The sequence below is a fragment of the Ictidomys tridecemlineatus genome, chromosome Y (assembly GCF_052094955.1).
Source record: "Ictidomys tridecemlineatus isolate mIctTri1 chromosome Y, mIctTri1.hap1, whole genome shotgun sequence".
NCBI lineage: Eukaryota > Metazoa > Chordata > Mammalia > Rodentia > Sciuridae > Ictidomys > Ictidomys tridecemlineatus.
This window is the reverse complement of record NC_135494.1, coordinates 4,395,737-4,417,449: the sequence shown is the minus strand read 5'-3', so window position 1 is coordinate 4,417,449 and position 21,713 is coordinate 4,395,737. Positions and strand designations below refer to the sequence as shown.

The 21,713-nt window shown below is 51.4% G+C and overlaps 1 protein-coding gene and 1 long non-coding RNA gene across 8 annotated transcripts in view; one reads left to right on the top strand and one right to left on the bottom strand.

Moving 5' to 3' along the window:
• Positions 1 to 1,174: 1,174 nt before the first annotated feature.
• LOC144371996 (uncharacterized) lies at positions 1,175 to 3,905 on the bottom strand. The gene is made up of 3 exons (XR_013432042.1): positions 3,062 to 3,905; positions 2,362 to 2,615; positions 1,175 to 1,671 (listed from the first exon to the last, which is right to left on the bottom strand). It is a non-coding gene; the product is annotated as an uncharacterized LOC144371996 (long non-coding RNA).
• Nlgn4x (neuroligin 4 X-linked) overlaps positions 2,025 to 21,713 on the top strand; it is a 163,090-nt gene continuing 143,401 nt past the window's right edge. For 2 of the 7 annotated variants that reach the window (XM_040286891.2, XM_005335530.5), the window contains exon 1: positions 2,027 to 2,388. The gene's annotated coding sequence lies outside the window, so the exon portion shown is untranslated. Of the gene's footprint in view, positions 2,389 to 3,044; positions 3,147 to 4,285; positions 4,502 to 5,698; positions 5,847 to 21,713 lie in introns of those variants that run through there. The other 5 variants (XM_040286892.2, XM_021733424.3, XM_040286889.2 and 2 more) reach the window with 5 other exon arrangements.

Sequence of the window (21,713 nt, the reverse complement as noted above, 5' to 3'; positions counted from 1 at the left end):
TCAAGACTGTGCAAGAGTTTACAAAGCACTGAAGGAATTTCTAAGTCAGCCAGTGAGTTAATACATTCTTGCAAAGTCAGTGACTTTCTTGCCTATTATATATAAATGGTCCTGCTTGAGTTAAGGTTATGCTGCTCAATGGTAGGATTTAGACATCAGTGTCTACATCTGTGGGTCTGTATTGGTTATCTCTGGATGTCATGGCTTTGCAGGAAAAACCGCACTTCTTACCTAATAATACGTTTATGATGCATTGATTTATTAACATAACATTACCACGTCAGTGTATCTTGACTATCTATCTATTAGAAGAGAGATGACTTTAAATATCTCATAATAGAAAAGCAATATGCACTAGATGTACACATTCAGGCATATATTTATAAATATTTATGTGCATTATTTGTTTTTTTCCATTATTGGATGGATATCTACATTTATATCCTTGTTTTTGGTGAATGGAGGTTTTAATATTGTATGAGCCAGCTTTCTGACACTGTAATGAGTTACCCGAGACCATCAGCTGATAAACAAGAAAGGTTGACCGAGAATCACAATGGCTGAGGTCTCAGTCCCTTGGCCCCCCTTGCTTTTGAGGCTGTGGGGAAGGAGCTCATGGTGGCGGCCGGAAGTGTGTGGTGGGGCACAACCACCAGGGCTGCTGACCACAGTGGGTGACCTCCCTTGTGGCCAGGAAGCAGCAGAGAAAAAGAGGATCCTACAGACCTCTCCAAGGCCACACCCCCAAAGGCCTAAGCTCCTCCCACTAGGTCCCACCTCCAAAGAGCTCCGAGGTGGAAACCAACCCGTGAACATCGGGGCCTCCTGAGGACATTTCAGGTCCCAACCACAGGGATCTGCATGGGATCTCTGTCTAGGTCTCTCCCCTCAGATCCACAGAAGGTGACCAGCTTTCCAAGGAGGCAGACCCAGCAAGGACAGAGCCCTGGACACGAACCTGACCATAGGGTGGGCCCTGCGACCCAGGAGTCCCTCTTGCAAGAATTTGCAGGGAACCCCCCACCCCACCCCCACCCCACATGGTACCATTATATCAACTCATTTTTGCAGATTGGATGCTTCACTTCCCTGTTCTCAGCAGAGGCACCTGGGAAGAGGCAATTGTCTATTTCCCTTCCATAAATGAATGACTGCAGTGTCAAAAAAAAAAAAATTAAGAAAACGTGACCTTTATTAAGACTTGCCACATCCTGTGAAGGATGCACTCTGCTAATTATCAGCACCTGGCTGCGTGATGCATGTCAACCCCCCCTCCCCTTCATCCCTTGCAGATGCAGGAAGGAAGGGAGCTGGAAATCATTTAAGTGCCCCTCGAAGGTCATCGGCAACTTGGACAATCCAGCCATCCAGCTGAAGCACCTGCGTTCATTAGCCCCCAAATCGGATAACGGTGTGCTTCAACAGCTTCCAAACCCACTTCACACGGCGTGCCCATCGATCCTCAATTTCCCGTGACCCGACTTGAAATTCATAAGAACTCTTCCGACCTTGAAAGTGAAACTGGGCCATGTTTCAAAGTCGGGAGCGAGCCAGACCAGACAGCGGGGTGACTCGCCTGTCTTCTTGGGAGGCCGAGGCAGGAGGATCTCCAGTTGGAGGCCAGCCTCCCGCACTTGAGCGAGAAAGACCCTTTGCCACTTAGTTGAGACCCTGTCTCAAAAATTAAAATAAATAAATAAATAAGTGGATGAATAGATTTTTTTTTTTTTAAAGGGGCTGACCATGTGGCTCAGTGGTTAAGCACCCCCTGGCTGGCTGGCTGGACGCTTTTGCTGGGTGGCTTGCTGTGTGTGTGTGCCTGCTCTGTGCCCACCTGTCTGCCACCCCCCGGGCCGGCCTTGGGGCTCTCTCTGTCACAGCTGGTTTGCACTGGGATTAAGCTGCGCTTGGAGTGAGGTTGTAGCCGCCAGCCGGGTGGCTGTGTCTCTCTCTAGTGATGGAGGCAACTGCGCGCCTCCATTGGCTGGGGCGTTTGTAAATTTCATTCAGCCTGGTCCAATGGCTGCAGGAGAGGGCTGCAGACAGCGGGACCTCTCGACTCAGTCTCTCTTTCTCTCCCGGAGCCGCTCCTCTCGGGCCCATCTCTGGCTCTCGGCACAGAGCCTGGATTCAGCGCCCGCCCGCCCGCCTGCCTGCTGCCTGGACTTGGAGGATGCTCTCTTCTCCCTGGCCACGGAGGAGGAGGAGGAGGATGGACCAGCCCAGCCACTGAGTCTCCTCCTGGGCCTCGCGTTCCTTTGGATGAGCCCATGGAGCGGCTGCCCTGGCTGCCCACCGCCTCCTGAACCCGAGGCCGCCTTGCTCCCTGGGAAAATCTGGATGTGCCAGGAGAACCCTCACCAGCCAAGGCAGCCCCCCGAGCCCCAGGTAGGTGCCGTTCTAAGATGTCTCTCTCTGGGTGCCGAGATGGGCACCGGGACATTTCAACTGGCGTCTCTTCTCCTGCCACGGGAAGGTGCTGGTGCTGGTGCTGGTGCTGGTGCTGGTGCTGGTGCTGGTGCTGGTGCTGGTGCTGGTGCTGGTGTGGGCAGCCTCTCTGCGGCGGACATCTCGGCCGGCGTCCTTTCACTGGGCATTTTTCTTTCTTGCCTTCCCTGGATTGGGGAGGAGAACGGGGACAGGAGTGTGTCCCCATCTGTCGCTCCATTCCTTAGGTGTGGGTGTGTGTGTGTGTGTGTGTGTGTGGACATGTATGAACGGCTTCTCACGGGGAAGGAAGGCTGCTGCAGGCACGCAGCAGCGTCGTCTCCATAGAAATATTGGCTTTTATGGGGGACTGGACAGAAAAAAGAAGAAAATGTGTATTATGGGGTGTTTTTGGACCAGGGTCGTTGGGATGCATTTTGCTGCAATCAGGGCTCTGCTTGGTGGTGGTGGGAGGGGGGGGGGGACGGTTGTGTGATGTGTTTGCAAAGTGGCAACAGCCCGACATACACATAAACACACGCGTGTGGCGGAGAGGAGGGGGAGGTGTGCCTGCGTGCGTGTGTGTGTGTGTGTGTGTGTGTGTGTCTGCAGCACAGAAGCGAGGAGGACCGACCCGAGGAGCCCAGCGCCGCCGCCAGTTCTCTGCAAGCCAGGACTGGAGGAGGAGGAGGAGGAGGCTGAGGCTTGTCTTGCAAACTGTGAGCCGCCGCCACCACGGATGGGGGCCTTTCTGTTTCTTGGAGAAAACTATCAGCTACCTCCCTCCGCCCGGGGTGCTTTTGGCGCGGGGTTCGGGGGTTGGTGGTGGTGGTGGGGGAGGCGGTTAACTAGACAGAAGCAGGAAAATGAGGCTGGGCTGGGTTTGCACCCCCCCCTCTCCTCTGCTGGCCTTGGTTAAGATGACGGCTGGTGCGGTGCACGGAGTAGCGCACGTGATGGATCCGGACCTGGCTGGGCAGCCAGCCCGGGGCGCGCTGGAGACCCCGGCTGGAGAGCCCAGGGTGCCTCAGAGCTGGTTTTTTTTTTTTTTTTTTTTTTTTTTGCAAAACCGGGGAGCAGGATCAGGGACCTCTCTTTCCGTGGGTGTGGGTGCGCGCGCGCGGGGGGGTGGTGGTGGTGGTGGTGGGGAAGGAAGCAAGTCATGGGGAGGGTGTCGAGGGGATTGGGGGCAGGTGGCTGGTGTGGGGTGGCTTCTTTGCGAGCCTCGGAATCCGGCCTGGACCCCCCTCCCTTTTTTTTTTTTTTTTTTTTGGAGGGGGTAATGCAGCTACCGCGCAGCCTCGCGGAGAGATGCTCTGAAAGAAGAGAAAAGTTGGAAGCGGAGGGTGTCGGCGCCGGGGTCTCCAGGGAGCTGGGGCCACCGTCCGGGTGCACCCAGCAGCTCCGCTACCAGTTGGCCGGGCGCACGATCCGCCAGTCCCCCAGGCGGAGAAGGGAAGGGGGTCTCCATACTGGGACCCCCTCCTTGGCCTTGGACAACACGACCCACAACCCCCCCGCCCCGTCGCAACGCGCTGTCCCGTGCTTCATGTCGCCCCCACCCCCGCCCCCACCTGGCCTCCCGGCCTCCCCCCCCCAGCCTCCCCCCGCCGGCCTCCCCCCAGCCCCAATTCCCGCGCAGCTAGGCCCCCGCTGCTGGTGGCGAAGATCCTGGCGGACACGGGGTGGTGGGGGGGCGCGGGCTGAGGCGGGACCACCCGGAGAGGCGGGTCCTCGCAGGCTCCCCCAGGCCGAGGCCGCGGCGCGCCGAGCCTGCGCCCGCCCGCACTCGCGGGGCCTGACCTGCGGAAGCGCGGGCGGGGGCTGGGCCGGGAGGCGGGGGAGGGAGGTGTCGCTCGGCTGCAGATGATGCGGGGGTGGGGGCCTCGCCGTGGGAAGAGAGGCCCAGGTCCCCGCCTGCGCGGCGCCCCCCACCCGGAGGCTGCTCCGCGCTCCAGCTGGACACCGGTCGCCTCCCCCCCTCCCGGGGCCGCTCCAGCCTCCAAGCGCAGCCCCCGCTCGGCTCCCTCCCCGCCCGCAGCCGGCCCCAGCTCGGGGGCCTCCGCGAGATCCGGTAGGCTCCGGTCCCCGGGCCCCCCACCCCGGGCTTTGCGCACGCCCCCTCCCCGGCCCGATCGGGCCGAGCGCCCCGCGCAGCCCTGGGCCCGGGCGCGCGATCCGGGCGCCAGACACTGCGCCCTTTCTTGGCGGCGCTGCGGGGGCGGCAGCTGGGGGGACCCTCGGAACCCCCCGCCCCGAGGCCTGGCCGGGACCACCCTGGGGACCGATGCCTCGTTTCCAAGGCGAGGGGCGCCCGAGGACGTCCTTGAGTCCCCTCTTCCCCTTCCCCAAACGCTATATATATGTATTTTTTAATTTTCTGGCTGCGGGTCTTTTCCTCCGGCCTCTTCCTGCGCCTGGCCCCGCAGGTGTGCGACTCTTTTTTTCATTGATTTTGGGACCCGCCGCGGCGCTGCTGTCCTGGGGAGGGCAGGGGAGGGGGCCGGGGAGGCTGCGGGTCGGGGGGTCGGGCAGGTCCGGGCCCCCGCCGTGCGCCTTGCTCTGCAGCCTGCGCCGGCGCCGGGCGGGCGCGCAACGGAGACGGACACCCAGCGCTCGCGGAGCCCGAGGTGCGCGGGGACAGAGGATCCCCATCTGTCATCGGAACCCAACTTAAGACCTGGGGGGGGGGAGCTGGGGGGGGCGAGGGCTGCGTGGGGAGGGGGCTCCGGAACTTGGCAGGTGCTGCTCTTGCTGTCCGGCTCCACAAGGTGGTGGTGTGGCCTCTGCTTTGGAGGATTGGATGTGACATTCTTCTTATTTTTTTTGTGCATTCGGTCAGTTGTGCGGAAAGGGTCCTCGGCGTGTCCATCCTGGGCTTTGGGCAGGGTCCCCCTGCTCCCCGTGTTCAGAGGCCGGGAAGGAGGTGCCCCCGGGTTGTCCAACCGCGGGGCAGGGCGCGCGCGGGATCAGCCATTACCGTGATTTTTTTTTTTTGGGGGGGGGCGGGGGAACTGCAAAGAGACAGGACAGAAAAAAAAAAAAAAAAGGAAAAAGAAAAAAAGTTGAGAGAGACCTCTTTACCCCCAGGAAGCACAATGAGCCATTGGGGTGGGCGTCCTGCGCGGGGGAAGGGAGAGGGACGTGCAGACCCCTCTGTGGGCCACCCTGCGCGCACGCACACCGCCCAGCTCCGGGGCCTTGCAGAGAGAGAGAGAGAGAGAGAGAGAGAGAGAGAGAGAGAGAGAGAGAGAGAGAGAGCGCAGCCGCATGGTCTGAATGGAGACGCGTTTTCCTGGAGGTTGGCACAGCGAGCTGCGACCATCAGATGGCGAACAGATCTGCATTTTCGTGGGGGCCGATTTGGCCAGTGGAGAATTAGTTCATGCCTGGAGTTGGCTGCGGGGAAGACGCTGACAGTAATCCTCCCAATCCCCAGCGTAGATTTTCTCCCGGGTGCATGGAATAGAACCGGGGGTGGGGTGGGGTGTGGGGCTGTGGGGGTGCCCACGTGCAGGGTTGCACGAAAGCTTTATTTAAAAAAAAAAAATATTTTTCTTGCTCCTGCCATTCAGGACCTAAGAATTTCCCCCCCTGAGGCTTCTGCAAATATGCATGTGCTCAGTGTCCTGTCACTCAAAAGAAATGCAGGCTCTGTATGTATGTATGTGTGTGTGTGTGTGTGTGTGTGTCTGTGTGTGTGTGTGTGTGTAACAGTCTCTTCTCCAACATGCAAGAATATAATCAGGGCCAATTGTAGCAAGTGGAAAATTACTTCATCAGTTTTAAATCACTGGATTAAAAAAATCAGAGCTGGGATTTTTCTTTTGGAAGCTAGAAATGATTTTTTTTTTTTTTTGGAGTATGGGTTGAAAGATGATTGCATTTCGGTCATAATGGCTGGGCTCAGATGCTGTTTGGAAGGTGCTTGGAGAGATGATTCTGGGGTGGAGAAATGGTGTCTCTCCTTTGTATTTTTTTTTTCATAGAATAGTGTGGCCCTAAAGCCGGGACACCTGCTCCTTCCTCCCCAGACCTGTCAGCAGAGCAGAGATTTGTGGTAACTCTGGGTTTGCGACCTCAGGGAGAGGCTGCCGATTTCTGGATGTTTTTTTTTTTTTTAGAAAAGTGAAAGCAAACCGACTTGAGTATGTTTGCAAGCTCCTGGCTTTTTGATCTGAGATGTGGGCAGAGGGTGATCAGCATGTGGGGTTTATTTATTTCTTTATTTTTTACTCATGTTTTTCTTTTTCCTTTGTAGTCATCGGCAGAAAGCTGGTCGATGACCCGTGCACAGTCACGGAAGGGCCTTGTGGGTTGGCACACGGCCGCGCCTTTAAGAACTCTTTACAGTCTTGTCCTTTTTATCCCTGGACCCCAAAGGAGAAAGGTTTCTCAGAAAAGCAAACATGCAGAGGACCTCGGTTTCACCTCCTTCTTTAATTTTCATTGGTCCTCTCCATTGCAAACCCTTCTTGGACGGTTGGGGACACAAATATCCACTCATCCCACTTGTTGGCTGGATTTACTGTTTGCTAAGGACAAGACTCTTGCACTGAAAGCAAAGGATCCGGTTAGAAAAAAAAAATGATCTTTTTTTTTTTTGCCCAACGCAAGGAGAGTTCATTTCCGTATAGGAAACTCAAGTGTCCATTAAGCATATAGATCTGTCTGTCTGTCTGTCTGTATTTATTAGGACAGGACAGGCTGGTGTCCAAGCCACAGGGTCTTCTTTCTGAGTCACATTTTCCTTTTGACAATACACCAAGTGGGGAAAATGGCCTTCCGTGCAGTTTGAATCTGTTTCCTTTCTTTTTGGGTATTTTTGCCAACTGACGGTTTTGAAGAGATGCTTAGACCCGTGGATAGGAAGGGTCTCCTTTTGCAGAGGGTCACGTTGGATAAATCAAAGGACCATTTTTCCGCTCTCCTAAAATCAACCCACCAACGGACGGGGGGGGGGGGGGGGGGCTGTCTTTTCTGACCTGAGGCAACTCTGCGATGAGCTCACCTGTGTGGGGGGGGAGGGGGGTGTGTGGGCCGCGCACCTGGGCTGGGCAGGGGCACACCTGTCCATGGGGATTGATCAGCCCATGGCTTCTAGGCTGCACCTCCTTGCATCTGAGCAGATATTAGGCTACTGCTGTTCCTTCCAGAAATAGTGTATGAAGGGGGAGAAAATGAGATTTAAAAATTATCTATCTATTGATCGATCTATAGATCAATGTGTGCATAGGTCTAAATTTCTATGTGTGGATCTATCCATGCATCCATGCATCCATCCATTGCTCTAGGAATCTATGTATCTTATCTGCAGATCTCTATATGGGTCTATGCATCTATATATTTGTCTGTCTATAGATCTATCTGCTCTCTATTTATGCATTGATCTCTATAGATCTATCATCTATTTACAGATCTGTCTATAGATCTATCTGCTATCTAGGTGTGGATCTTTCTATCTCTGTAGCTCAAAGGACTCACCCCAGACCTGCAGCGGGGAGGAACCGCATCCCCAAAGCCTCTGCCCTGGGCTCCCTGGGACCCCTGGACCCCGCTGCTGCTCGGTGGCCTCTGTTTGGGGCTTGCTGTCCCTGTGCGGGGGAGGGGCGCACATTTGCAACACAGAGCTCCCTGCTGGGCCCTGAAATCCGAGCCCCGTCGTCGTCATTTTGAAACCAGCCAAGAAACGGGGAGGAGGAGGAGGAGGCTGGTTGCAAGTAGTTGCCTCCCCTTGATGGGTTTTTGGAACGCGTACAGGAGGGATCAGAATTCAGGAATCCCTGATTGGCACCGGTAGGAGTTGCCGCTCTGCAAAGTGCAGACAGGGCCCTCTGTGTGTTGTGATGCTGGCCCCAGGAAACGGGTCCTTGTCTAACATTTCAACACCGGTCAACACTCGGTCCCCCGGGTTTCCAAGGTGCATATCACATTTCTGGATGTTCCCACTGCCTGTGCTAATGTCAGGCTTTTGCTCCTTAAACAGGGCAGGACTCGGGATGCAGGAGCTGACTCAGAAAAACAGACTTTATTTATCTATTTTTTATTTTATTTTTTTGCACAAATGAGATATGTCACTGAGCATTGCTCTCCTCAATAACTCAGCTCTGGGTTGCTCTATTTAAAATGCATTCTAAAAAAAATGCATTTTAAAATAAAGCGTCCTCAACCCGTGTGCTTCAGCAGGGCGTCGCACACGTGCAGGTTGGTGTACACACCTGCGTGCACCTGTGGGACAGCGAGAAGGTATTTCTGGCATGAAATATATATATTTTTTTCTCCACCGTGGCATCACCACGTCAGGTAAACTCAGAGTGTGTATCAGAAGGAAAATTAGTTAATTTAATCAATCATTGTTTTTTTTTCATCTTTATCCACCCAAAGTGGGATACTCAGAGAGGTCTCCCGTAGATTGTGCATGATTGACAGGTGTGGTCCTCCTTTAGCAGGAAGATCTCCAGACTGCGAGGGCTTAGGGACACGGAGGCATATAGAACGCTGCGTCTCCTTTGAGCATTCGCTTTGAATATTTCTTTTTTTTTTTTAGATTTTTTAGAATTTTTTTTGACGTTGCTGGACCTTTATCTTATCCATTTATTTGTATGCGGTGCTGAGACTCGAACCCAGTGCCTCCCACGTGCCAGGCAAGTGCTGTCCCTGCACTGAGTCACCACCCCCAATTCCCTGCCCCGTAGCAGCAAGGGGGAGTGGACACGGGAAGCTGCCCTGTGGCAGGCGCTCCCTGTCACACTGTGTGCATGGTCCTGAGAATCCCATGCCACCTTCCCGTGTGACAGAGGCTTGGGTTTGTGACGCGTCAACCTGCTGGTCTGTGGGAAGGGGTGACTCAGGTCAGGGCCACCAGAGGGGAGACCTAAGAGGGATTTCCGACATCGCCAGATCTTATCTGCAAAGTCCAGAGAGTCCACCCACAAACTGGCTAAGTGCAGGGTGTCCGGAAACCACATGTCCCACGGCATTTCAACCTCCACCTGCGTGACGCGTCCCGTGCTCACAGAAAACCACCCCTGAATACTTTTCCATTAGTCTATTTTATACAGAATACAAAAATCAGTGGGAAAAAAAAACAACCCATCAATACTGTTTATTTAATCCGTTTATAAATCCATAAATTCACACACAACTTACAAACTTGATGGCAGCCTTTATTATCCATCGACTTATTTTTGCAGGGTTGAAGGCGGAGCTCTGCCTTTTACCGCAAGTAGCTGTGCATCCAAGTTCTTTGCAAAGCCTGCGTGCAATAGTCTAGTTTATATACATTCAGATATTTAAATGTACATTTCCTTTGGAAACACGATGCTATGCAAGTGTCCAGCACATGCAGTAAGACTTAAATACCATCACGCACATGCATCCTATTTAATTATGGTGTATTGTGTCAGATAGAACTTACCTAGACGTAAAGTGACTTAGGCCAGCATCATATCCTGGGTAATCGCCTATAAATATAGAACAGTACCATTCACATCACTATGATTGTGTGTATATATTCATAATAGAGAAAAACAACAAATTTCGGGATAATTAAATGGGTATAATTAAAATGGGTATACGTATAGTACGCAGATGTATAGAGTTAGAAAATTCATATAAGAAAGAAATAAAATCTGAGTGTATATAATATGCAGATTGATACAATTAGAGAGATTTATATAAGTATGTAGTGAAATCTGAGTAAACATAATATGTGGATGCAATTAGAGAAATGTATATAAATATGCAATAAAATATATGCATAAAATAAGATATATCTATGTGTGTGTATATACATATCTCTCTATATATATTATATATATATTTACATATATCTATATATAATATATAGATATATATTTATAGATATTTATAATCTATAAATATATAATTTTTATATATAATATGTTTTATATATATATATTAATATTTATTTTTTAGTTGTAATTGGACACATACCTTTATTTTATTTATTTTTATGTGGTGCTGAGCTTGGAACCCAGGGCCTTGCACCTGCTGGGCAAGCGCTCTACCGCCGAGCCACGACCCAGCCCTGATATGTACACATAATATATAATATAATATAGAGGTGGTGCCAAGACGGAGACTGTCATGCAGTTTGCCAAAGGACCTGTGGTGCTTGGGTGGTGAGTGGTGTTCCTCAGTAGTGACCTGCAGTGGTCCACGGGAGATCCACTCCAGGAAGTTGCAGGCTGTGATTGGTGGTGGTGGTCAGCAACCTAGGGCCCTTCCTAAGGTCCTTGGTGGAGGGCGAACCCATCAGAACGGGCCACGTCGGTGGGAGTTTGTGTCAGATTCTGTGTTTTTCTTGCCTGGGTGCATGGATGGATGGGTGGATGGATGGGTGGATGGATGGGTGGATGGACGGATGGGTGGATGGATGGGTGGATGGGTGGATGGGTGGATGGATGGGTGGGTGGATGGGTGAATGGATGGGTGGATGGGTGGATGGGTGGATGGGTGGGTGGATGGTTGGATGGGTGGGTGGATGGATGGTGGATGGGTGGATGGGTGGGTGGATGGGTGGGTGGATGGATGGGTGGATGGATGGGTGGATGGTTGGATGGGTGGGTGGATGGATGGTGGATGGGTGGATGGATGGGTGCATGGGTGGATGGATGGGTGGGTGGATGGGTGGATGGGTGGATGGATGGGTGCATGGGTGGATGGATGGGTGGGTGGATGGATGGATGGATGGGTGGATGGGTGGATGGATGGATGGGTGGATGGATGGGTGCATGGGTGGATGGATGGGTGGGTGGATGGATGGATGGATGGGTGGATGGAAGGATAGATGGATGGATGGACAGATGGATGGGTGGATGGATGGATGGGTGGATGCATGGATGGGTGGATGGGTGGATGGATGGATGGATGGGTGGATGCATGGATGGGTGGATGGGTGGGTGGATGGATGGGTGGATGGATGGGTGCATGGGTGGATGGAAGGATAGATGGATGGATGGATGGGTGGGTGGATGGATGGATGGGTGGATGCATGGATGGGTGGATGGGTGGGTGGATGGATGGGTGGATGCATGGATGGGTGGATGGGTGGGTGGATGGATGGGTGGATGGATGGGTGCATGGGTGGATGGAAGGATAGATGGATGGATGGGTGGGTGGATGGATGGATGGGTGGACGCATGGATGGGTGGATGGGTGGGTGGATGGATGGGTGGATGCATGGATGGGTGGATGGGTGGATGGATGGATGGATGGGTGGATGCATGGATGGGTGGATGGGTGGGTGGGTGGACGGGTGGATGGATGGGTGCGTGGGTGGATGGAAGGATAGATGGATGGATGGATGGGTGGGTGGATGGATGGTGGATGGATGGGTGGATGGATGGATGGGTGGATGGGTGGGTGGATGGATGGTGGATGGATGGATGGAAGGATGGGTAGATGGATGGAAGGACAGGTGGATGGATGGACCCCTTTGTTGCTACAATTCAAGTTTAAGAAGCCCCCAGAGATTAGGAAGGACTGACCAGGAAGGAGTGGACACAGCAAGCCTTTGGTGGCCCCAGTGTGCAGGGGATGCTGGTCCTGATAAGCCTCCCTGGCCCTGTGCTGGACAGAGTCTGCTGGCTGAGTCCATTCTGGGGCCTTGCACAAGATGGAAATTCAACATGGCGGACGTAGGGATGCAGCTGTCTGGCTCTGGCAAGGAGTCGTCCAGTGGAGGAGGTCCATTTGCCCAGTATGGAAACAGCTTCCCACTCTGGCATCTGTGGATTTTTTTCTGAGCATCGTTTCCAACCCAGTGACAGCCCAGGGACCAGACTCCAGCGCTGCCCATATAGGAGTGACCGGGTCCTTGTGCTTTTGAAAATCCTGCTGCTTAAAGTCGATGACATGGAACGTCTCCCAGGAAAAATTCTTCATGGTGATTCCAAAAAAGAAATTTGAAGGCATGGTCGTGATTGGTGGAAAGGGCTCCCCCAATCAGGAGTTTGTTCTGAAAGGGTCCCCAGGGTCACATGGTCTTGGAAAGCGTCCTATGACATGGTCCTGTCTTGAATGTTACTCTGAAAAGAGATGCTCTGGGGACGGGAGGTGACCTGTGATAATGGCTTTAGCAGATCTGTTCATGTTAAAATGAGTTTTCTGTAATTCATTCATTCCCCATTCGTTGTGGACCAAGCCGTAAGGTTTTGAAGGAGACTAAACTATTTACCTTGGGTCCATTTTTAACCACGGACCAGTGCCATTGGGTCCCTTCTTTGTGGCAGAAAGAGAAAGAGGAACAAACAAACAAACAAAAAATTAAATCAGAATATTGTGTCTCAGAGCAAATACGTTTCATCAGGATTTCTCTTCCATTGAGCATGTGAAGGGGGATATGGGTCTCATCTCTTGGGCGCCATATTGAATATTGCGCCATATTGAATATTCAGGAAGATGGCGGCTCCTTTTCCAGTTCCTAAATCTTTTTTTTTAAATAGTTGGAGGTGGAGGCCACATCAGCTCACGTAGCAGGAGTTATGCTCATCATTTTCAGAGAGTAATGACCTACGGTTCGATTTTAACCTCTTTAGCGACACTGGCTGCTGGGCTTGGTGAGCCAAGATGGTGTAGCTTGTCATGGTGCCAGGGAGGGAGGAATGGCGCTACCTGAATCAGAGAGGCCTAGATCAGAATTACACACATACACATACGTAATATCATACAGATGCAAAAAATGCAAATACATACATTTGCATTTTAATCGGTTTATCAGGGGCATTATATTGCACTTAATCGTGGGATTCCTTAGCCCTTATGGGTACAGGCACGTAAATCCATCAATCTCTCTTCCCAGTAAGTTTCCTTCTCTTTTCCTGGTTGGCTTGCTCTAACGGATTGACCTCCCTTCTATCACGAAAATTTCCGTTTGTACCTGACGAGGACTGTGTGTGCGTACAGTTCTTGAGGGTTCGAAGGGACTAGTCAGTGGGGACTGAGGGTGGAACTTCTCGCCGACTTCACCAGGGAGAAAATGGAGCACTTGCCCAGAATAAGAAAGTGGAACAGATTTTTTGGGAGAAAATAGTTAAATGTGCGGAGACAAAGAGCATATTTAAAATAAAGGCTCCAATGTAAAACGAAGCCCAGGGAAACTGAATCCGTTGTAGCCTGAGCACAGATTTTTGGAAAAAAAAAATAGCTCAAGAAGCCAGGTACCAAGGGCAGATCAGGTGCCTGATCTTCCCCGAGTGGAAAGGAAAGTTGGTGTATGTGATGGTGTGGATGCGAGGTGTCCGCAGAAGTCAGGTGAGACACGATGCGGGGCGGGGGGGCAGAGGTGAGATGCATAGATTATGAGGTGTAGCCTAGTCAGTGGATTAATCCACTTGGATGGACTTACTGGGTGTAAACTAAGTGGATTAATCCACTTGGATGGACTCACTGGGTGTAGACTAATAAGTGGATTAATCCACTTGGATGGACTCACTGGGTGTAGACTAATAGTGGATTAATCCACTTGAATGGACTCCCTGGGTGGTGACTGCAGCAGGTGGGGTGTGGCTGGAGGAGGGGTCCCTGGGCTGTGCCTTGGGGGTCTCTGTCCTGTCCCTGGTGGGCAGAGCTCTCCCTGCCCCCTGGTGCCCTGTCCTGAGCTGCTCTCCTCCTCCAGGCCCTGCCGCCATCTTGTTCTGCCTCCCCTTGGGCCAGAGCCATGGAGTCGGCCACCAGGGACTGAACCTCGTCTCCTTTGCTTTGTTCTTGTTTGGTCCTTTGGTCACAGTGAACAAAAATGTTGTCTAAACCAATCTCCTAGAAGATTCGAGTGGAACAGAGGGTAGAGACCAGGGAAGGAGGGAGAGGAAGTGGTTGATTTGTCCAGAACTGTGGTTGGATAGAAAGTAGAACTTCCAAAGTTCTACAGCACAGTAGGGTGCCTATGGTTATTAACGAATCGTATTTTTTTTAAGATGGTCAGAAGTCAGGGTTTTGAATGCTCCTTGCCCAGATCGCAACGGTCTGAGGTCCTGGGAATTCCCACGATCCTCATCTGATCATCACAGTGTGTACATGCACTGCCTTGTCCCACTGTACCCCATAAATGTGGAAACTTAGCATGAGTCAATTAAAAAAATATCGTTGGGGGTTTAAACTAGTCAAAGACCAGTTAGAAAGTAATTGTGTGTTTCCATGAGTGTTCACCGTGTATCTTTTTAAAGATTTGTTCTTTTTTAGACATACCTGGCAGTAGAGTGTATCTCGACCTATTGTATATACACGAAGTGTAACTTTCCAGTCTTGTGGTTGGACCCGGTGTGGACTTTCACAGGTCGTGTGTGTTCCTATAGGAGCATAGGAAAGCAATGTCCAGTTCATTCCACTGTCTATCCCATTCCCATCCCCCTCCCTTCCCTTCATTCCCCTCTGTCTAATCCAATGGACTTCTTTCTTCCCCTCCTCCCCTCTTTGTGAATTAGCATCTGCATATCGGAGAACATAGTCAGCCTGCGGCTTTTTTTTGAGATTGGCTTGTTTTGCTTAGCATGATACTCTCCGGCTCCGTCCATTTATCAGCCAATGCCATCCTTTCATTCTTCTTTATGGCTGAGTAATATTCCATTGTGTAGACATACCACAGTTTCTTTATCCATTCCTCTGCTGAAGGACACGTAGGTTGGTTCCACTGTTTAGCTATTGTGAATTGAGCTGCTATGAACATGGCTGTGGCTGCGTCCCTGTAGTGTGATGGTTTTAAGTCCTTTGGGTATAGACCCAGGAGAGGGATAGCTGGGTCACATGGTGGTTCTGTTTCTAGTTTTCTGAGGAGTCTGTATCCTGCTTTGCAGAGTGGCTGCCCCAATTTGCAGTCCCACGAGCAACGTAGGCGTGAGCCTTGTCCCCACGTCCTCACCTACACTCGTTATTCTTGTCTTCTTGATGATGTCCGTTCTGACTGGGGTGAGATAAAAATCTTAGAGTCCTTTCCATTTTATTGGTCTGATTGCTGGGGATGTTGAATATCTTTTTTTCCCATAAATTTGTTGATCGATTCTATGCCTTTTTCTGTGAATCATCTTTTTATCTCCTTAGCCCATTTATTGATGGGGTTATTTGGAGATTTTTTGGCTGTTGAGTTTTTTGAGTTCTTGATATATCCTGAGATGAATTCAGCATCTATCTCAATAGTTTATATACACACGTGTGTGTGTGTATGTGTGTGTGTGTGTACATGTACATGCACACCTCCATTTTCGATTTTAAAATTCCTCGACCCCTGAGCCCCGTCCCCAGCCCTATTTTGCATTTTATTTAGACACAGGGTCTCCCTGAGTTGCTTACGGCCTCCCTTTGGCGGAGGCTGGCTTCGAACTCACGATCCTCCTGCCTCAGCCTCCCTGAGACTCCGGGAGTGCACCACGGTGCCCAGCTCCATCAAGAACCTTCCGGTTCTTTTGCTAAATCTTTCTAGGGTCCGCGGTTAACTTTTCTCATGGAAAGAAAAAAAAAAAACGTGAAGAAAGTTGCAATAGCACATCTGAAAGGATTTCTGTTCAGGGTGAGGCTGAGACGGCCATTTCCATACCCAGGCTCTGCCTTGCCCTGAGCTGTGTGACCCGGAGATCTCTGCTACTTCACCTGGTCCTCTGTCCAGGTCTGTGCTCTGTAAAATATTCAACTGATTGCAGGTTGGTCAGTGCGGGCAGGAAAGGATGGTCCAGGGAACCAGGCTCCACTTCAGCGTGTGGGTGTGCTCACCAGTTGTGGTCTATATGTCACGGGCGAGGCTGGATGGGCGAGGACCAGTCAGCCTCCGTTTTGCCCCGAGACTCCATATCCTGTAGGAAATGCTTCTTGGAAAGCCCCGCCTCTGCACCCACTAATAGTCACTTAGCTCAGTCAACATCCTTGGCGACACAAAATAGCAATTGTTATACAATGTAGAATCGTTCTCTTTGGTTTCCCTTTTTCCCCGGGCCATGCACCTTGTCGGAGACTGATTGTCTACATGTTTGTAACCATTCTCTAATTTTGATCCACTTCCCTTTTGCTGGCTTACTACTATGCCAATCTGGACAGTCCTCTGGGAAACCCCAAGTGACCCACTGCATTGTCTCCTTACCTGCCCAGGCCAGCTTCTGCACCTGCCTCTTGGCAGCTACGTCAACCCGGGTGTGGGCTTTTGCCTTGAAATATCCTAAAATGCTCAGGCTCGGGGCTGTTCCTTGCAGAGACAGTTAGGGGTCCCGCAGGGAGCTGTGGTCAGCTGACCAGCTAAATAAAGCCTCTTCCATTTGGAGAAAACTGGGACTTGGTGTGTTTCCTGAGCACCTGCCCCGCAACGTACTCATGAGCATATTCAACGTGAGCCCTCACTTGTGTTGAGTCGGCTACTATTTATTCCTGTGGATGCAGTGCCGCGGGAGAGCTGCCCTGTTGCACACCATGCGCACTGATCAAGCCGGATTCAGGAGCGTTTCAACTCCTGCCAATCCCCACGTGTCCAGCAGCTCTGGACTCTTGCTACAAACGCATGACTGTCCTGTCGTAGGGGCAGACTTGCTACGGTGCTAGCGGAACTCCTTTCTCCCAGATTCTTATATTTGCATTCATTTTTGATCCATCCCGGTGTGTAAGGCTGCGTTTATTGATTTTACCGGTTCTCTCTGGGTCGACGTGACGTAGGGGGCACTTGGACTCAGCACATAGGTGCAGTGTGCCTTTCCAGACTTGTGGGTGGGGCAGGATGTGGGCTTTCTGTGGTCCTGTGTTCACTCAGGGACGGAGAAACTGAGGTCTGTATCGGAGAGAAGATTCTGCCTTTGGGATTTGGAGCTGGTGTATCTGAACCCAGGGACACTCGACCCCTGAGCCCCGTCCCCAGCCCTCTTTTGCATTTTACTTAGAGACACGGTCTCCCTGAGTTGCTTAGGGCCTCCCTTTGGCGGAGGCTGGCTCTGAACTCTCGATCCTCCTGCCTCAGCCTCCCGAGCCACTGAGATGAAAGGTGTGCACCAATGTGCTTGTCTTAACTGATGCACTACTTAAGAAAGACCCACTATGACTGGATCAGAGGTCCAGCCGGCCATCTCAGAGGCTAAAGGGGACAGGATGTCTTCCTGGAGCTGAGGGAGAGAGGCAGCTGTGCATTCACTGGGCAGAGATTGGATTCTGGCTCTTTGTCCAAACCGAGGGGATTTGCAAAAGATCCATCTCCAATAGGTTTGTTGAGTCTTTTTTTTTTTTTTCCTTTCTTTTTTTGGATGATTGGTTTATATCAGGTCACTGGACCACGGAGAAACAAAGATGAGAATTAAGAAATTAAAAAAAAAAAAAAAGCACCTGTTATCTCAGCGGCTCTGGAGGCTGAGGAAGGAGGATCACAAGTTAGAGGCCAGCCTCGGCCCTAAGCAACTCAGGGAGACCCTGTCTCTCAATAAAATGCAAAATAGGGCTGAGGACGGGGCTCAGGGGTCGAGTGTCCCTGGGTTCAGTCCCTGGAAACGCGCCTTCTCTCACCTGGATGGGAGCCAGGTCAGCATTGTAACCCGGTGACGGTGACATTGCTCGCGAACGTCGGGGACTTTGTTTCTGCAGAATTAAAAGGAGCAGCAGGAATTTCAGGGCTGGAGAACTTGAGCCCGTGGGATTCAGAGGGGATGATCCGGGGAACCCGAGCTACGGAATTTAAGTCCGTTTTTATCTTTTTCATTTTTTTTGGAGGATCTTCTTGCAACAATGTTTCCGTTTTCTCTAAAGACACGAAGCTTCCGTTTAAAACACTCAGGAGCTTCGCAGAGAACGTGCCTGGGCGGGACCCAGGTCCTGTGGGCCCTGTGCCCATTGAGCAAGGTCACCACTTTCATGTTTTAAACTTAAGGCACCGTATTGGTTGTGCATTGCTCATCGGGCTCCCTGTGATGTATGCATATGGCGGTTATATATGCACAGAGCAGGCAGGGATCAAATCGCATCTTTTTTTTTTGGTACCAGCGATTAAACTCAGGGGCACTCGACCCCTGAGCCCCGTCCCCAGCCCTATTTTGCATTTTATCTAGAGACAGGGTCTCACTGAGTTGCTTAGGGCCTCGCTTTGGCGGAGGCTGGCTTTGGACTCATGATCCTCCTGCCTCAGCCTCACTGGCCATAGGGATTACAAGGAAAACCCAACTTCGAAACATGAACCGGGGATACTGAACTATCATGAATTAAATCAATTGTCATAAACCGGTGCATTAGACAGCCTTGAAAAAGGTCAAGCCGTTAATTCACTCAAACTGGATGGGGATCCTGACTGCTGTATTTTTTTTTTCTATCCACGTTGCTTTTTACGTTTTGCAGAGCAAGTCTGCGTTACTTTGATTAAGAAAAGCTCGTAAATGTGAATGCTCTCCTTCGTCTTGAGTACGTTTTGAGAACTTTGCTTATAGTTTGGAAACAGGGACAGCATCACTAACATGTTCAAGCCAACGGATGCACAAGGTTGGAAATCACATTTTGCTTGAATAATAGTTTTAAAAAAGAAAAAAAAATAGCGCTAGACTCTTGTTAAATGAAAGAGGAAAAGAAAAGTCAATTTAGTAAACAATTAATCCACATTGTGTTTACTGAGAGACAGGGTCTCCCTGAGTTGCTTAGGGCCTCCCTTTGGCGGAGGCTGGCTTTGAACTTTCGATCCTCCTGCCTCAGCCTCCCAAGCCACTGGGATGACAGGTGTGTCCCACCATGGTGCCCAGAGACTAGTGTCCTTTTAAGAAAAGACACTCAGTGTTGACACAGTCATGTGCACAATGCAGATGGTCCCGTGGCCATGTAGACAATGGGCACAGTGATGTGTCCCCCAGAATGGAAATTCCAAGATGGCGGCCACCACTTGGAGGTGAAGGACACCAGGAAGGGTGGTCCCCTAGGGCTGTCCCAGGAAGACTGCTCTTTCTGACACCTTGACCTTGGACTTGTGACCTCCAGGAGCTGGAGACAAGATGACACACCCAGCTGGTGGCTCTTGGTTCCCTTCACCAACACCTGCAGGATTCTGCTCATAATTTCATTTTGATTCGAAAACATCCGACTTGCGAGTGGAGACCCCAGAGCCTCATGTTGCGTGGGGTGGTCCTCGTCCGTCGGCATCAGGATCTGGGGACCTTCACTGTGGTGTGCTGAGTCACCCGCTCAGTCGGGAGTGCAGAGCCCAGGGACCCCCTCCTCCAGCCACACCCCACCTGCTGCAGTCTCCACCCAGTGAGTCCATCCAAGTGGATTAATCCACTTTTAGTCTACACCTCTTACAACCCAATCATTTCACAATATGGCGGCAGGGCCTGGAGGAGGAGAGCAGCTCAGGACAGGACACCAGGGAGCAGAGAGAGCTCTGCTCACCAGGGACAGGACAGAGACCCCAAAGGCACAGCCCAGGGACCCCCTCCTCCAGCCACACCCCACCTGCTGCAGTCACCACCCAGTGAGTCCATTAAAATTATGAATCTACCAAATGGATTAATCCACTGATTGGATGACGGTTCTCATAATCTGATCATCTCCCCTCTGAACATCCCTGCGCTGTGTCACATGAGCTCTTGGGGACACCTTCTATCCAGACTCTAAGAGCAACCGATGATCGAATTACTCAACCCTTTTAAAGTGGATCGATACAACTCTCTTGAGCTTCTCCTGGTGTGGGATGCACTTTCTGAAATGCAGCCATAATGATGAGCACATTCAGCCCTCGGCGCCTTACCTGACGGGCACCGGGCGGCCAGCCCCCTCATGAAGCACGTGATCTTGTGCAGGATTAAGTCCCTTTCAACCACTGTCCTCAATGTGTGTGCGACAGCATGACTTTCATCAACGTGGCTCAGCCAATGTGCCTGACGCTGGAGGAACATGAGAAATCCTAGTAGGGGACGTGGCCTGAAACTCAGGGCTCATGGGAGGGTTACAAAGGAAGCGAGAACTGAGAGTTGAGGGAAATGGAAATGAAGAAACAAAATGGCGGCATAGAGGAGGAAATGAGGGTCATCACATTGTGGGATTATTTTGGCATCTTCCACATATCACAGAAAGTATTCAGCCTGTGTTTTTTTGGGGGATTGCCTAGTTTTGCTTAGCATTGTACCCTCCAGATCCATCCATTTTCCTGCGGATACCATAACTTCATTCTTCTTTAAGGCTGAGTAATATTCCATTGTATATATGTACCACAGGGTTTTTTTTTTTTTTTTAATGCATTCGCCTGTCGACGAATTTCCCTAATTGCTAGAGATGTGGAACATTTTTCATATGTTTCTGGACCATTCACCTTTGCTCTCTGTTGAAGTGTCTGTTGAGTTCCTTTGCCTGAGGGAAATCACTTCCATGGGTCGGGTCCAGGGATCACCCTTTGAGAACTGCTGTGCCCGTGGATCCTTTAGTGTGTTTCCAGAAATTGTCGAGGTCTGTTTCCTGTTGTGTCCCCGACGTTGGGGGAAGGAGGCTCTAATCACGTCTGGATCTCAACGTTTGCCGTGTTTCCTTTATTGATTTATGGGTCGTGTTTATGGTTGCTGATGACCGATCCTTGACTATTTATCGGTCCTCTGCCCTGTGCGATGGATGGAGAGGGATGTACGGATTAATAACAAGGATCGTAAAACTCATCGGCGCTGTGGGTGACATTTATTCCGCTGCAGCCTCCAGAGGCTGCCTCATAATTCAAAACACTAAAGCCAGGTGTGGAGCTGATGATGCATCTGGTGGGTGTTGGATGCACGCCATTGGCGTTGGCCCAGGGAATGGAAATCACATCATTCAAGATGGCGGAACCCAATGGTGGAGCAGGCAGAGGTGGGAGAGCATCTTCAGGCTTTTGAGGAGTTCATTCGTCAATGAAAAATTGATGGATCCATCCATTCAATGTCGGTGAACGGGGAGGCAGCAGGTAGTGGCGCCCGTTGCGATGGAAGGCGGGAGGCTCATGGTGGATGGAGTTGGAGGCCCAGCCGTGGATGCAGCTGTGGCCGACAGGTTGGGAATGAGGAGGGCGCATCCCCTTCTCAGGCTGCAGAGCAACGTCCTGGCTGGACACCAAGGCAGCGGGCATCTGCGGGAAGTTGGGGTGAGGTGTGCAAAGTTCACAGAGTGCAGAAGGCCGTGGAGGCCAGCCTCGAACCTGCTGGGAGGTTGGACCAACTGGACAGATTCCTGGATTCCAGGAACCTGTGTGTCTCCTGAACGTGGCCAGGTGACCAGCACCAAGCCTTCTCCAAACATTCTGGTCACCCTCCCGCGATTACGGTCACGTCCCAGCCCAGGACCTCTGGGACAGGAACTCGGCACTCTGA